At 40.9% G+C, this 14,894-nt stretch overlaps 1 protein-coding gene across 5 annotated transcripts in view; it reads right to left on the bottom strand.

The window, feature by feature from the left end:
- The window catches only part of mpp7a (MAGUK p55 scaffold protein 7a), a 524,619-nt gene that overhangs the window by 198,435 nt on the left and 311,290 nt on the right, over positions 1 to 14,894 (bottom strand). The window lies entirely within an intron of this gene.

The following is a 14,894-nucleotide window of genomic DNA, read 5'->3' as shown; positions in this document are numbered from 1 at the left end:
AGCCTTGTCGTACTCTTCTCTTACTTGAAACATATCTAATTGTCCATCTTTTAGCTTGATGCTGGTCCCAATGTAGGCTCTCCATTAATCTTGCATCTTATGTCAATGTCACATTTCAGCAACACACCTATTAGCTTTTGGTGATAAAAACAATCAAATGCTTTTTCATAGTCAATGTAGCATATGTAAATATTCTTGGTTACTTTGAGATATTTATCAAAGATTATTCTGAGGTTAAATATTCCCTTTCTAATTCCTACTCCAGGTCTATATCCAGAATGCATTTCACCAATTTCTGCTTCAAATGTGTTATTATTTCTATCTATTATAATTTTCAAGATCACTTTAATGAGACGACTCATTAAGCTTATAGTTCTAAAATTACTGTACTCCATTTCTTTTAGGTTTCTTAGCTTTCTTACCAAATAATGAGGTCACTTGGAATGTATCCTATATATTTCATCACAAATGTTCAGAAAACCAGATGTAAAAATTGGAGGCGAGAATATAACAAACTCGTTGTGCATTGATGATGGGGAAGGCAGTGACATAGTGGTATTATCACTGGATTAGTATTCCTGAGACCCAGGGTAATGCTCTGGGGACATGGATTCAAGTCGCACCACAGCAGATGGTGAAATTTGAATTCAATAAAAATCTGAATTTTGAATTCAATAAAATGGTCAATGATGACCATTGCCGATTGTTGTAAAAATGCCCTTTAGAGAAGGAAATCTGCCATCCTTACCTGGTCTGGCCTACACAGCAATGTGGTTGACTCTTAAATGCTCTCTGAACAAGCGCAATTAGGGATGGGCAATAAACGCCCACATCCCATGAATGAATAAAAAGCCATAAAGGCTCTACAAAACATCATTGATCAGGTAAAACCTAGAAGTTGAGAATATGTACTGAGTGTGAACACCAAAAAGACAAAAACAATGGTACTCAGAGGAATACATTGGAAGAAACAAAACGGTGAAGATTGAATCAGATGGTGTCACACTGGAGCAAGTAAATAAGTTTGTTCATTTAGGACAAATGATGACAGAAGATGGTAGATATGATGCCGAAGTCAGAAGGAGGACAGAGAGAGCCAGAAGAAACTTCATGAAGATGAAGGATGTGTGAACAAGAATAATTAACCTTGTAACAAGCAAAAAACATTCATAAGATGCTACATTTTAGCCACTTATCTGTATGCCTAACAAACCTGGACAACAAATTAAGATCTGCGGAAGAAAGCAGAGGCCTTTGAAATATCGATGTTAAGATGTATGATTAAAATTCCTAAAAAGGCCATAAGATGAATGAAGAGGTGCTTGAAATTGCAACAGCAAAAAAGAACTCCAAAAAAAGTGACATCCAGAAAAGAAAATGTCAGTGTTTCGGCCAGTTGATAAGAGCTGAAAAGCTGCAGAGATCTCTCCTAGAGGGCAACAAAAAGAGGAGTAAACCTAAGCAAAGTTGGATGATGCACGTCACAAAGTGGTTGCAGATGCGCTACAGTAGATGTCTGTCTTGTGCCATCCTCACACGAGTGTGACACCATTGCATTAGATCTCCTGGTAGGAGTAACTACAAGCAGGACAGGACAAGGGGACAACATGCAAACATACCATTTGACCAACCAATGTTTTACGGTTTATCCTCCATACAAGTGATAATCCTGATCTCATGGGCCACACTCTTCCTAAATACCCCTTGCCTCCAACCACCTATAACCTTTTCAGTCAATGGAAACATTCTAGTTTTATCCACTGTGCCATTCTTTTCATAACACCTCTATCAAATCACCCCTTAATCTCCTCTATTCTAAATTAAAATATGTTTTTCTTCATATTTGTATTTCCATACCCCAGGCTGCATCCAAATGAGCCATCACTGAACTCGTCTTTTGTCTCAAAATCCTTCCTATAATACAAAGCCCAAAGTTGTACGCAGTACTTTTACCAAGCTTTCATATCAATATATCATGAAAGCTAGAGTTTTATATTTTATACCATTTGCCAGAAAATCCAACTTGTCATTACTTTTTTATTTTAATGGCCTTATCCACTCGAGTTGCTGCTTTTAATGTTTTATAAGCCTTGGCTCTACAAGCCTCAACTTTCTCCCCTATTACTTTTTTCAAAAACAGCCATGGGCTGAATTTTACGTGGAGGCAGTGACCCTGCCCTTCTGCTAGAAAGTTGGGGCTAGCCAGTCTCTGTCATTCCTGGAAGCCGCAACTGGATTTTATTGTTGTCAGTTGCTTGAGCCATGGCTTCCGCTCTCATGAGGGAGGATGTCCTATGTCCAAAAGCTGTTGGTCATCCAGTTGCAGTGGCCACAGCTGGGACTGCAGCCAGTCCCCAAGCAGGTGTGTCACTGGAGGCCTGAGTTCAAGGTAAGTGGAGTGGTCTCGCTGGGTTCCCAGCAAGCGGCAGGAAGGGTGGGTCAGGAGGCAGTTGGGTAGGGTTCAAGTATGGGCAGCTTCCCGTGTGGCACAGAATGCCCGAATAAGAGGGTCCGAAACCAGGTAACTTGCAGCCTTAACAAAAACAGAATTACCTGGAAAAACTCAGCAGGTCTGGCAGCATCGGCGGAGAAGAAAAGAGTTGACGTTTCGAGTCTTCATGACCCTTCAACAGAACTGAGTATAGTTAGGAGAGGGGTGAAATATAAGCTGGTTTACGGTGGGGGGTGGGGGGGGAGAGAGAGAGAGAGAGAGAGAGAGAGAGAGAGAGAAGTTATGGGGGGGGTGGTTGTAGGGACAAGCAAGCAGTGATAGGAGCAGATAATCAAAAGATGTCACAGACAAAAGGGTCCAAGAGGTGTTGAAGGTGTGATATTATCTAAGAAAATGTGCTAATTAAGAATGGATGGCAGGACACTCAAAGTACAGCTTTAGTGGGGGTGGGGTGGAAAGACTGACAAGGTATTAGTTGTAGGTTTAAAAATAATGGAAATAGGTGGGAAAAGAAAAATCTATATAAATTATTGAAAAAAACAAAAGGGAGGGGGAAGAAACGGGGTGGGGATGGGGGGAGGGAGTTTAAGATCTAAAGTTGTTGAATTCAATATTCAGCCCGGAAGGCTGTAAAGTGCCTAGTCGGAAGATGAGATGTTTTTTTGTTTTTAACTTGCAGCCTTGCCTGCTGAGCAGCGGTGGGAAGAGGCCCTTAAATGCTCATTAATTGGCAACTTAAAAGTCTCAATTGGCCCAATGATAAAATGCCAATGCAGGGAGGGAGACTAAGCTGTCCCACTCGATTTTACGCTGCGTCTGTCTGCCAGTCTGCTCCCAGAGGACATAAAATTCCAGCCCATGTCAACTTACTGGTATCTAATTCTACCTGTCACATTTTTTAGCACATTTCACCATCTTATCAATATTCCTTTGCAACTTCCTTCGGTTCTTGGAATTCATTACTTTACCTAACGCATTTAATTAATTTTCATTAATTATTTTGCCTAATAAATTTAGAAACCAATCTCTCTAAACTTATATCCAAATCATTCACATACACTGTGTGTGTGGCGAAGTCCCAGAACAACACCTCAGGAGATACTGCATCTCACTTCCAAACACACTGATAAACTGCCCTTAACTCTTATTTTGCATTTCCTCCATTTTTTTAAATCCAATTTACTTCACTTCATGAATCTATACCTTCTCCAACAGTCTCCTTTGTGGTATATCGACAAACATTTTCTGAAGGTCCATGTCTACCACATCTGCTAATCTAGCAGTTTTTCAAAGCATTTTGCCAACCTCAGATGCTGATGAAATGGTGACCTTTACTGAAGTAGGGTCAGAATTCAAAAGGGATGAGCATAGATTCAGTTGTACAGAACCTCCGTCAGATCCCATCTGGAGAACCGTGTTCATTTTGGACACCTAAGCTTTGGAAATATATACTGGTCTTGGAAGGGGTACAATATGGATCATGAGAATCAAGACAGGGTTTAAAAGGTTAAAATACCTTTAAATAAAAGGTTGTATAAACATTGATTATACTTACTCGAGTTTATAAGGTTGAGAACTGATTTAGATAAGGCTTGGAAAATGGAGAAATTTGATAGGCTAGATAAAGAGAATTATTTCCTGTGGTGACAGAATCTATAGAGCACAATCTTAAAATTAGAGCTGGGCCACTTACGAGTAAAATCATGATTTTTTTTTCCCCCCACACATAGGTATTATGATCTGGTTAGGGACCAGTAATATTTTGTTTAAAGTAGACAAAGTTTGAAATTCCAGTTACCCACTAAGAGAATAAAGCCACAAGATTCCACGGTTTTAAACAAACAAAAATAAGTTTTATTACACAAAGTCAGAAAAGTAAAACAACCTGCAATACCTATCTTATACTCTAACATTCAGAATTAACATGAGGTAAATATGAGTTAACAGGTAAACTGTGATCGAACATACCACACTGCACGCTAAATGGCAGATGCGACGAAGACAAAACCCATGGATTTCTCAGCAACCCACCCAGATATCAGTAACCATTGGGAATCAAAAAATTCTGTTAAAAATCTGTCTCCCTCACTAAGGTCTTCAAGTCTTTACTTTAAAAGATTTAACCCTCTGAATTCCCTCAAAAGCCCCTCAAACTTGGACTGACTCAACGACTGCTTACCTCCCGATGATTCAATCTCTCCTCCTGAGACTGTATCCCACAAGACTCTCAAAGCTGCACGCCCACCTCTAATTACTGGCACAATTCCAACTCTTTTGCTCTGCTAGCTTCACTAAGCTGGCATTGCCCTGTGTTTCTCCAAACTCTAGTCTCCCGGCTGCACCAAGCTATAAATAGCTCCCTGGGCTTCTCTGAGCCCTAACTGCCTGGGGCAAAACCAGCAACCTTCTGTCACCCTCTCAGCTCCCCAGGACTTCTCTGAGCCCTAAGTGCCTGCAGCTTGTTAACAGCTCCCAACAACTAACTCCCAACTAATGCAACCAACCACCTCTCCTGGCAAACACAGATAACTTGAAACCATAGAACCTTATTAAGCTCCACCTACCTCCATGACGATGTAGCCTTTCAGGGTTTGCTGAATGCTTTTAAACTAATTTAGCTCTAACTCCCAGAACAAAACGTTACTCTTGACTGCACTTCTTTGCAAGCAGTGTGGGCATCATAGGTCTAGTTCTACAGCTAAGTAAGCCCACCTGCTGTTTTATGACTCCATCTCATATATTCTGACTCTGTTAAAGAAACATGGGTAACCTTCTGAACAGCCATTTTTCTTTTAGGTGTTCTGGCAGTCTTCAAAACCCAGCATTTTAGTTAATTTACCTTCACAACAATAATCTTCCCAGATCTAAATATTATCTCCAAAATATTAACATGAACCATGCACTAGATATTTGTCACAAAGGGTAGTGAAAATTTGGAACTTGCTCCCTTAGAAGGCTTTGATGTTGGATCAATTGCAATTTTCAAGAATTAGAATGACATATTTTTGTTAGGTAAAGGTATCAAGGGATATGGAATAAAGACAGCTAAATAGAGCTGAGGTATAGATCAGCCAGGATCTAATTGAATCGTGGCAAAGGCTCAAGGGGCTGAATTTCCCATTCCTGTTGTTTGGTTCAAATGTTCTTAAGATTGCCTACAGGGGTTGGAGAAGAATTTCCCAGGTTTATCTTTCCCTGGAACGGAATAGATTTTTTTCTCTTTTATACCTCTTCCAGGAAATTACATAATTGCTAGTGGGTGGAGCACTGGGGTCATGATGCTTTTTTCCTGTCCAACAAAGGAAAAAAGAAATAAAGATCTAAATTTACATAGTACCTTCATGACCTCAGGATATGCCAAAGTGCTTTACACCCAATCAAATATCTTTGAATTGTAGTCAGCGTTGTAAAGTAAGAAACCCAGCCATCATTGCGCACACAGCAAGCTCCCAAAAATAGCAAAGTGATAAAAATCAGATAATCTGTTATTCTAATGCTGAGCGAAAAATAAATATTGGCCAGGACAAAACATTACTGCTCTGCTCTTCTTCAAAAGAGTGCTATGGGATCTTTGGTAGCCACCCGAGAGGCAGATGTTAAACATCTCATCCAAAGGACACCACCTCCAATGTGTTGCGGCACTAACTTGTGTCTGCCATGGTTTTTGTGTTGAAGTCTCTGGAGTGGGACTCAAACCCACAACTTTCTGACTCAGAAGTGGAAGTCCTACCAACTGAACGCAGCTGACAATCAGTAATTACAGCCTGTAATCTCCCTTCAGCTCTATTTCCACTCTCACTTTCTTATCTATTCTAGCCCTCCTTTTACTATTTCTGTTTAGTTATACCATACCATTGTGAATTAGCAACTGTGCCAAGGTACCACTTTGAGGTCGTCTTGTGCCAGTTTTGTAAATACAATTTGGGCTACCATTCACTCGAGTAGCAATACACAGCTTGCACTGATACAAAGTTCAAATTGGCTTGCATTACATTGTAAAATGGCTTATAAAAGCAAATTGTTAAGTTTTGGACTGATAAATAAACTACAACTTCCATTCAATTTTGTTTTGAAAGCCTTACACAAAGCCAGTCCAGCTCTTTGTGGGTGTAAGAAATTGATTTAAATTGTCTTGACAGTTTTCTCAATGCACAAGTTGCTGCTGGGAACATTACCCCGCCCTGGCAGAAAGGAGCTGCATTGGGCAGTTAATGTTATTTTAGAAGTTTACAAAGACTCCATTTTCTACCAAATTCAGTGGGAAAGACCACAACTGGATGTTAATGCTACCAGACAAAAATATTAACTTGGATCATGCTCTGTAGACTAAGCAAAAAGCTACATTCAGAAATGCACATAAAAGGTACTTTGAAGCATCACCATTTCTGGTTTTCGAAGTGACTTGTTTGAAGCACATCACTGTTTACCTCCATGATTGGTTGGCATGAGGTGCAAGATTGATTGTTGAACTTGGCAATATCATGTTCAATTATCATTCTGGCACAGAAGCTCAGATTTGAGAACTGGGATGGTTTCTTACAAGGCTTTACGGTCCTTTAGAACATAAGGAGGCAATAAAAAGACCATTCATTCCATTAAACCTCCTCCTTATACCATCTACCAGATCATGAATTCTACTTCAACCATTTCATGAAAAAACACGCTGCATAAATATTGCTTGAACTCAAAACAAAATACCTGAATATTGATTTCTCTCTGCATCTCCAACACTCAGTCTTGATCTGCTAGCCACGACAGACAAGTCCTGCACTTTCTGCAGTTCAGAAGAAGAAAACCTATATCTCATGGAGTATTGGGCCACTTTACTCTTTGCTTAGCTGAAAATCCTATCCAACTTCTTTCTGAATGAGGTAACTGACAAGTGTCAATTGCTTTTGCTTGGCGTCAGCTCCACATATCTGCGAATCAATTGGCGGAAGAAAGATTTATTTTATTCACCTCTCATATTGCTTGACACTAGTTAATTTAAAATGCCTAGTTCTTCGTCAACTAACTACCTTACATCATTTGTTTCTCAGTGGTTTGAAAACCTGGATTGTGTTCTTTTAGCAAAACAATGCTTTCCTGAGATTAAACCTCTCCATTCCCACACAGTCCTGAAATGTTCCTTTTTGAAACTCTCTCAAGCTTCAAAGGAATGCACCAAAACCTTTTAACAGAACCTAAGATAGAGGAGCAATCGGCCATACAGCCCCTCGAGCCTGCTCTGCCATTCAAGATGATCATGACCAAACTTCTATATCAACTCCACTTTCCTGCCCTATCTCCATGTCCCTTGATTCCCTAAAAACCTAATAATCTATTGACCTCAGTCTTGAATATACTCCTCTGGGGTAGAGAATTCCCAATATTCAGAAGTGAAGAAATTTCTCATCTCAGTCCTAAATGGCTGTCCCCTTAACTTACCAAAGTGGATAATTTCACAATTCCCCACATTATGCTACATTTGCCATCTCCTTGCCAATCACTTAACCTCTGTATAATTCTCTGCATTCTCCTCACAGCTTAATTTCCTGTCTGATTTTGTATCATTAGCAAACTTGGATATATTATACTCAGCCCTCTGATCTAAGTCATTGATATAAATTATAAATAGCTGAGACCACAAGCACGAACACTTGCAACATTCTACTGGCTATATCTTGCCATTCTGAAAATGACTCTTTTATCCCTACCCTGTCTTCTGTCCTTCAACATTTCCTAACTTGTGCTAATATACTGGCCCCAATCTTGACCGTGTGTTACAACTTCCATGTAGCACCTCACTGAATGTCTGAATCCAAATATATCACATCCACTTGTTCCTTATCAACACAGGTAGTTGCACTCTCAAAAAAACGCCAATAGAGTTGTCAAAAATGATTTACCTTTCACGATACTGTGTTAATTCTGCCTAATCAGATTGTGATTTTACAAGTGGCCTCTTACAACGCCCCTAATAATGGATTCTAGCATTTTCTCCACTCCTGATTCCAGGCTATCTAGCCTACAGTTCACGTTTATTCTCCCCTTCCTTCCTTTGGCAGCAGGGTTACATTCGTTACATTCCAAATGCCAGAGACCATTCTAGAATCTGAGTAATTTTGGATGATCAAAACATCCATTATCATTGTAGCAGCCTCTTTTAAGTCCCAAGGATAGGAACATACGTAACACGAATTAGGAGCAGGAGTAGGCCAGTCGGCCCTTCGAGCCTGCCCCACCATTTAATAAGACCATGGCTGATCTAATTTTAACCTCGACTTCACATTCCCACCTACCCCGATAACCTTTCATCTCCTTGCATATCAAGAACCTATCTACCTCTGCCTTAAAAATATTCAAAAAATCTGCTCCACTGCCTTTTGAGGAAGATAGAGTTCCAAGGACTCATGACCCTCAGAAAAAAATTCTCCTTATCTCTATCATCAATAGGCAGGCAACCTCTTATTTTTAAACAGTGACCCCTAGTTCTAGATTCTCCTGCAAGAGGAAACATCCTTTTCACTTCCACCTGTCAAGACCCCTCGGGATCTTAGATATCTCAATCAAGTCGCCTTATACTCTTCTAAAAACTCTAGCGGCTACAACCCGCGCTTGCCCAACCTTCCCTCATAAGACAACCCTCCCATTCCAGGTATTAGTCTAGTAAATCTTCTCTGAATTGCTTCCAGCTTATTTACATCCTTCTTTAAAGAAACCAATACTGTACACAGTACTCCAGATGTGGTCTCACCAATGCCCTACTTTTATATTTAATTCCACTTGCAATAAATGATAACATTATATTAGTTTTGCTAATTACTTGCTGAACTTGCATACTAACCTTGAGTGATTCATGCAATAGGACACCCAGAACCCTCTGCATCCTCTCACCATTTATACAATATGCTTCTTTTTTATTCTTCCAATCAAAATGGACAACTTCACATTTTCCCACTATTTTCCAGTATGATTTTTGTGTCTTATATAGCAAGGTGCCCACAATTGCACATAATGGGCAGAATGTAATGCTCTCCCAGGAGAAAGTTTGGAGGCAAGGGGGGCATTTAATCATATGGGAGGGTGGGGACCCCACCGCCTTCCTGTGTCTGCCCCAATTAACTCCCACCCTGTCACCAATTGAGGGAAACAATGTCTACTTAAGGAGCTTTGGGCGATGGGGGGGGAAGGGGTTCCCTTGTTCAAAGACACACAGTGCCTGATTGAGGGACCCAGCATCGGGAAGGGAAGGTCTACTGTGAGCCATACCCCCGCGCTCGCTGCCAACCCCTCTCCTCCCACCAAGCCCTGCAACTTCCGTCCCACCCTCACTCGCTTTTGTCTGGGATCCCTTGGCAATCCTGGACCTTTGGTGGAAGCATTGTCAGCGACTGCTACTGCTCCTACTGGCGTTGCCTTCAATGCACAGCTGCCAGCCTCTGATTGTCAGGCAGCTCTTGGGGGTGTTACTTCCCCTGGGGTCTGTGATCTGAGGAAATGCCCACTGCCCTCCACAAGTTCCTGATGGGCACTTTATTCGGCAAGCTTTCCTGAAAGGAGGCGACGCAGGGCTCCCCAGCCAGCAGGTGAGACCCATGTCACTTGTGTCAAATGCCATCCAATATCTCAAATGTGGTCTAACAAGTGGTTTATACAAGGTTGGATGAGTTTGTGCTGACTTAGGCAAATGCATTTGAAATTGTTGATTTATTCTTGGGATGTGGGTGTTGCTGGCAGGGCAGACATTGATCGGCCATTTCTCACCATAGAGGAACAATGTTACGCACAGAAATAGACCATTTGTTCCAACTAATCCATACTGGTGTTGTGTGCCACAGGAGCATCCTCTGACCCCTATTCATCTAAACCTACTGGCATAACTTTATTTCTTTGTGCCTCATTTGTTTATCTAGCTTGCCCTTAAATGCATCTATGCTATTTGAATCAAGTACTCCACATTGCAGCAATTTTGACATTCTTATCACTCTCTGGAGAAAGAAGTGTCCTTAGGCAAGCTGTTCCAGTGCAGCTATAACACTGGCATCCACCCAGCAAGATTGAAAATTTCCCAGATATGTCCTGTCCACAAAAAGCAGGACAAATCCAACCCAGCCAATTACCGCCCCATTTGTCTACTTTCGATTATCAGCAAAATGATCGAAAGTGTCATTGACACTGCTATCAAGCGGCACTTACTCAGCAATAACCTGCTCACTGATGCTTAGTTTGGGTTCCGCCAGGGCCACTCAGCTCCTGACCTCATTACAGACTTAGTCCAAGCATGGACAAAAAAGCTGAACTCCAGAGGTGAGGTGAGAGTGACTGCCATTGACATCAAGGTAGCATCTGATCGACTACAGCATCAAGGAGCCTGAGCAAAACTGGTGTCAATGGGAAACAGGGGAAAACTCTCCACTGGTCGCAGTCAAATCGAGCACAAAGAAAGATGGTTGTGATGGAATACTCTTCACTTGCAACACTCAAGAAGCTCAACACTATCCAAAAAAAGCAACCTGCTTGATTGGAACCCCAACCACCACTTTCAACATCCACTCCCTCCACCAATGACGCTCAGTGGCAGCAGTGTGTACCAACTACAAGATGCAATGCAGCAACTTACCAAGACTCCTTCAACAGCACCTTCAAGCCCACAATTTCTAACATCTAGAAGGACAATGGCAGATGATGTATGGGAACAGCACCACCTGCAAGTTTCCCTCCAAGCCACACATCATCCTGACTTGGAACTATATCACCATTCCTTCACTTTTGCTGGGTCAAAATCCTGGAACTTCCTCCCTAACAGGGCTGTGTGGGTACCTACACCACATAATCTGCAGCAGTTCAAGAAGGCAGCTCACCACCACCATCTCAAGGGCAATTAGGGATGGGCAATAAATGCTGGCCTAACCAGCGATGTCCACATCCCACGAGAGAATATTAAAAATCTTTTCCTTGATAGTGGGTTTACTCACAGGATGCAGCGTTTCAGATCGCTGCCTTCCAACTACCCACCCAGTGTCCAAGCGGACTCTCTCTACACGCTTTTTTAAAACAAAACAAACAAATATAAACTAATTGATAGCCCCTTAGTAGGGCACTGCAAAAGAAGACAAAACTTTAAAGGAAACTTATCAAATTAAATTAATATTCCCAGGGCTCGTGATGCACTCCACCCCCCGAGGTGCCCACCGGTCGCAGAAGGCCTCATGGGTACCGGTGGAGACTGCATGCTCCTTCTCCAGGGACACCAGGGCGTGGGCATAGCCACAGAATAAGGGTAGACTGTTGAGTCTAATGACCCCCTCCACAGCCCGCTGCCTGGACCTGTTAAATTTCTGTGATTAAGTCTTGGAGTGGGATTTGAACCCAGAACCTTGCAATTTAGAAGCAAGAGTACCACCAATTGAACTACTGCTGACTCTTTAAATTCCTCCAGCTGCCATGGCGGGATGTGAACCGTGTCTCGAAAGCATTAGCCTGGGCCTCTGGATTCTAGTGACATTACCAGTATGCCACCGTCGCCCACTAAAATAGTGCCAAGGGATCTTATACAACCACTTGAGCAGGCAGATGGGACCTCAGTTTGTCATCTCAATTGAAAGACAATGCCTCTGACAACACAGTGCTCCCTCTAGGTTGCACTGCCTTTGATTTTTCTTGTTTTCAAGCCCTGAAGTGAAGCTTGAACACAGAACATTGTGGTTCAGAGGTGAGAGTGCTACCAACTGAGCCACAGCTGACATTTTGTCTGACTCTCTTCATACACTCTTTTTTAAACTGTAAACAAATAAAATAAACTAATTAACTAATTGAAAACCGCTTAAAGGGGCATTGTAACAAAAAATCAAATGTTCGAAGGAAACTTATCAAATTAAATTAGTGTTTCTGTGGCTGATGATGCACTCCAGCTCCTGCATGTGTCTGACTCTCTTTATATGTGTTCTTAGTCCTTCTCCAAACAATTTCCATCGCTTGTGTGTCTTTAACAACATAATCGACCAACCATTACCATCCAGAAGATACTCTCCATGTTCAGTAACTGTCACCCATTGAGGATGTTAGAAATTGTGGTTAAAGGCATTCAGTGAGATTCTAGTCAAAGGTTAAAAGACCATTGGTTACATGGCGCTGTTGTGGGCAGGGGTAGGAGGTAGAGGAGACAGGAAAACTGGAGAAAGATTTTGGTTTGTGAAGTTTATTCTGAATTGATTTTTTTGTGATATGCCTCATCATACTGTGTGGTAACGCCTAGCCTTTAGCTGATTTCTTTTTATTCAACAATGATACCAGAATACTAAAATCCCAGTCAAACTGAATTCTGTTGAAATAAGCCCCCAGCACTTATGCCTCAAGCAGAAACTTGCCACTGAATGACAATAACACAAGAAGGTAATGACATCAACTGCGAGGAACCACTTCTGTTAACCTTGTGGTTACTCCTACTGAAATTCCATTGAGAGTATTGAACAATAATAGACAAAAAAAGGACCTTTTTTCTGGAGGTGCAACACTGATACTTTTTATTTCTATATTTGTACACTGGATTTTGCATAGGACTTGAGCAATATATTTTATCGAGCAACTATTTTAATCACATTTTTTAAATTAAGTTGTGGTGGTTTTACATTGCACATGTGTGAACAAGTAATGAATTGCTGGCAGCCTTCATTTTGAAAACAGAGCTCCAAACTCTTGCAGTCAAAAATACATCCTGAGCTGCCTTTCTGGCTTATGCCAAGTCAGAGACAAAGGGCAAAAAAAACCACCACACAAAAATGGATGTTAGTAAATGCTGCCATGTATTTTGAAGAAAACAATGTCAAAAACTCACAGAAGCTGTGCTATTATACTCTGCCAAATTTTTCTCAGCTGCTACCAAGTAACCTCCACAACCTTATGCATTGTGACCTGAGGCAATGGAAATGGTTTTATTATACATGTCAACTGCAACCATCTTCAAAGGTAGGTTAGAAGAAAAATACTAAGGAAAAAAAAATTATATAAATATGAGTGGCCAGAAATCTCACTTGCCCTTCATTTCAAAAACCAGAATACCACAAATCAGATTTTTTATTTTACATTTATTTAATGATGGTGTTATGCAGCACAGATTGTGCCAGTGTATCACATTTTTGGCATTTCACTGATGTGGAACAGGCGTAGCTTAGCAGCAGTTGGATTGCTGAACTGCACCACTTTGCCATTTATATCCTAGTCGAGACCATTTGGAAGCAAACACATTAATTATGCAGAAGCTCTGAAAAACAACTTTATAAATGTTTTAAACTGGAAGTCAAGAAGGGCTCAGATGATCCACTGAATCAAATAAACGTTTCTCATGTAATACAGCCAACTACTTCATCTGCTGCATTCCAACATTAGAAATACAATCAACAGTGGCCACATCCACAGAACTCCTCTTGCCTAAATCAGCACCATAATCTTTTACTGTTAGTTCACACCATTCCAAAACTTTATCAATATCAGGTTGACTGTAAAAACATAACTGCACAATATTTTATTGTAATGCTGCTTCAGGTGTTTTTTTTTTAAATCTTACTTCTTGCTTCCTGCCTACAATCCAAAGCAATCAAATGTCAGGTTCAATGTCAAAACATAAGGATATCCCATCCTCAATGCAAGACAAATCAGAGGAGGGAGTAACTGTACTTCTTAAATGATGTAAAAATACTGTAGCTCTCTGAACAGAACCAAATGTTTGAGCAAATAGTTCAAACAGTAAATGTTTATATATTTAGGCGAGATCAGTTTGATGGCTTTAACCCTTCAGAATAAAAATGCGCAATTTCAGAGAAATGCCAATTCATCATGGATTAAAACCAGGATTTATGAAGCTCTTATCAACATAAAGAGAAAGATTTTGACAGTGTTAGAAAAATCCATCACACCAGGACCTTGGCGATTGCCACTCCTCCACACATTACAAGATGTTACCCATTTTCCAAGAGTAAAGTAAAAATAACCCGAGAAATTTTTTCATTCAAAGTTCCAATTGTAGGGGTTGCAAAGCTACTTTTGCCTCTCAAGTCAGACACTGACCAAATGTTAAGTAAAAACAGAAAATGCTGGAAATACTCAGCTGGTCAGGCAGTATCTGTGGAGAGAGATGCAGAGTTAATGTTTCAGGTTGATTTTCTTCCATCAGAACTGGAAATGTTGGAGATGTTACAGGTTTTAAACAAGAGCAGAGGTAGAGAAAGGTGGGTGGGAGGGTGGTGGTTGGAGGGCGATAGGTGAGGAAAGAAGAACCAAAGCAAAGGTCAGATAAAGGGTGGAAGGCAGGAGAGAACAAAAAGGATGATGGAGCACGGCAAAGTGGCTGATAATGGGACAAGTAAACCAAAGGTTGTTTTAATAGAGATCTTTATGTGAAAAGCAGAATCATCACCAAAAGCTGTCATCCAAAAAGAAAACAAAAAAAGGGGGCAGAGATTTT

The sequence above is a fragment of the Cetorhinus maximus genome, chromosome 3, assembly GCF_964194155.1.
Source record: "Cetorhinus maximus chromosome 3, sCetMax3.hap1.1, whole genome shotgun sequence".
Taxonomy (NCBI): Eukaryota; Metazoa; Chordata; class Chondrichthyes; order Lamniformes; family Cetorhinidae; genus Cetorhinus; species Cetorhinus maximus.
This window is presented reverse-complemented; position numbering and strand designations above follow the sequence as displayed.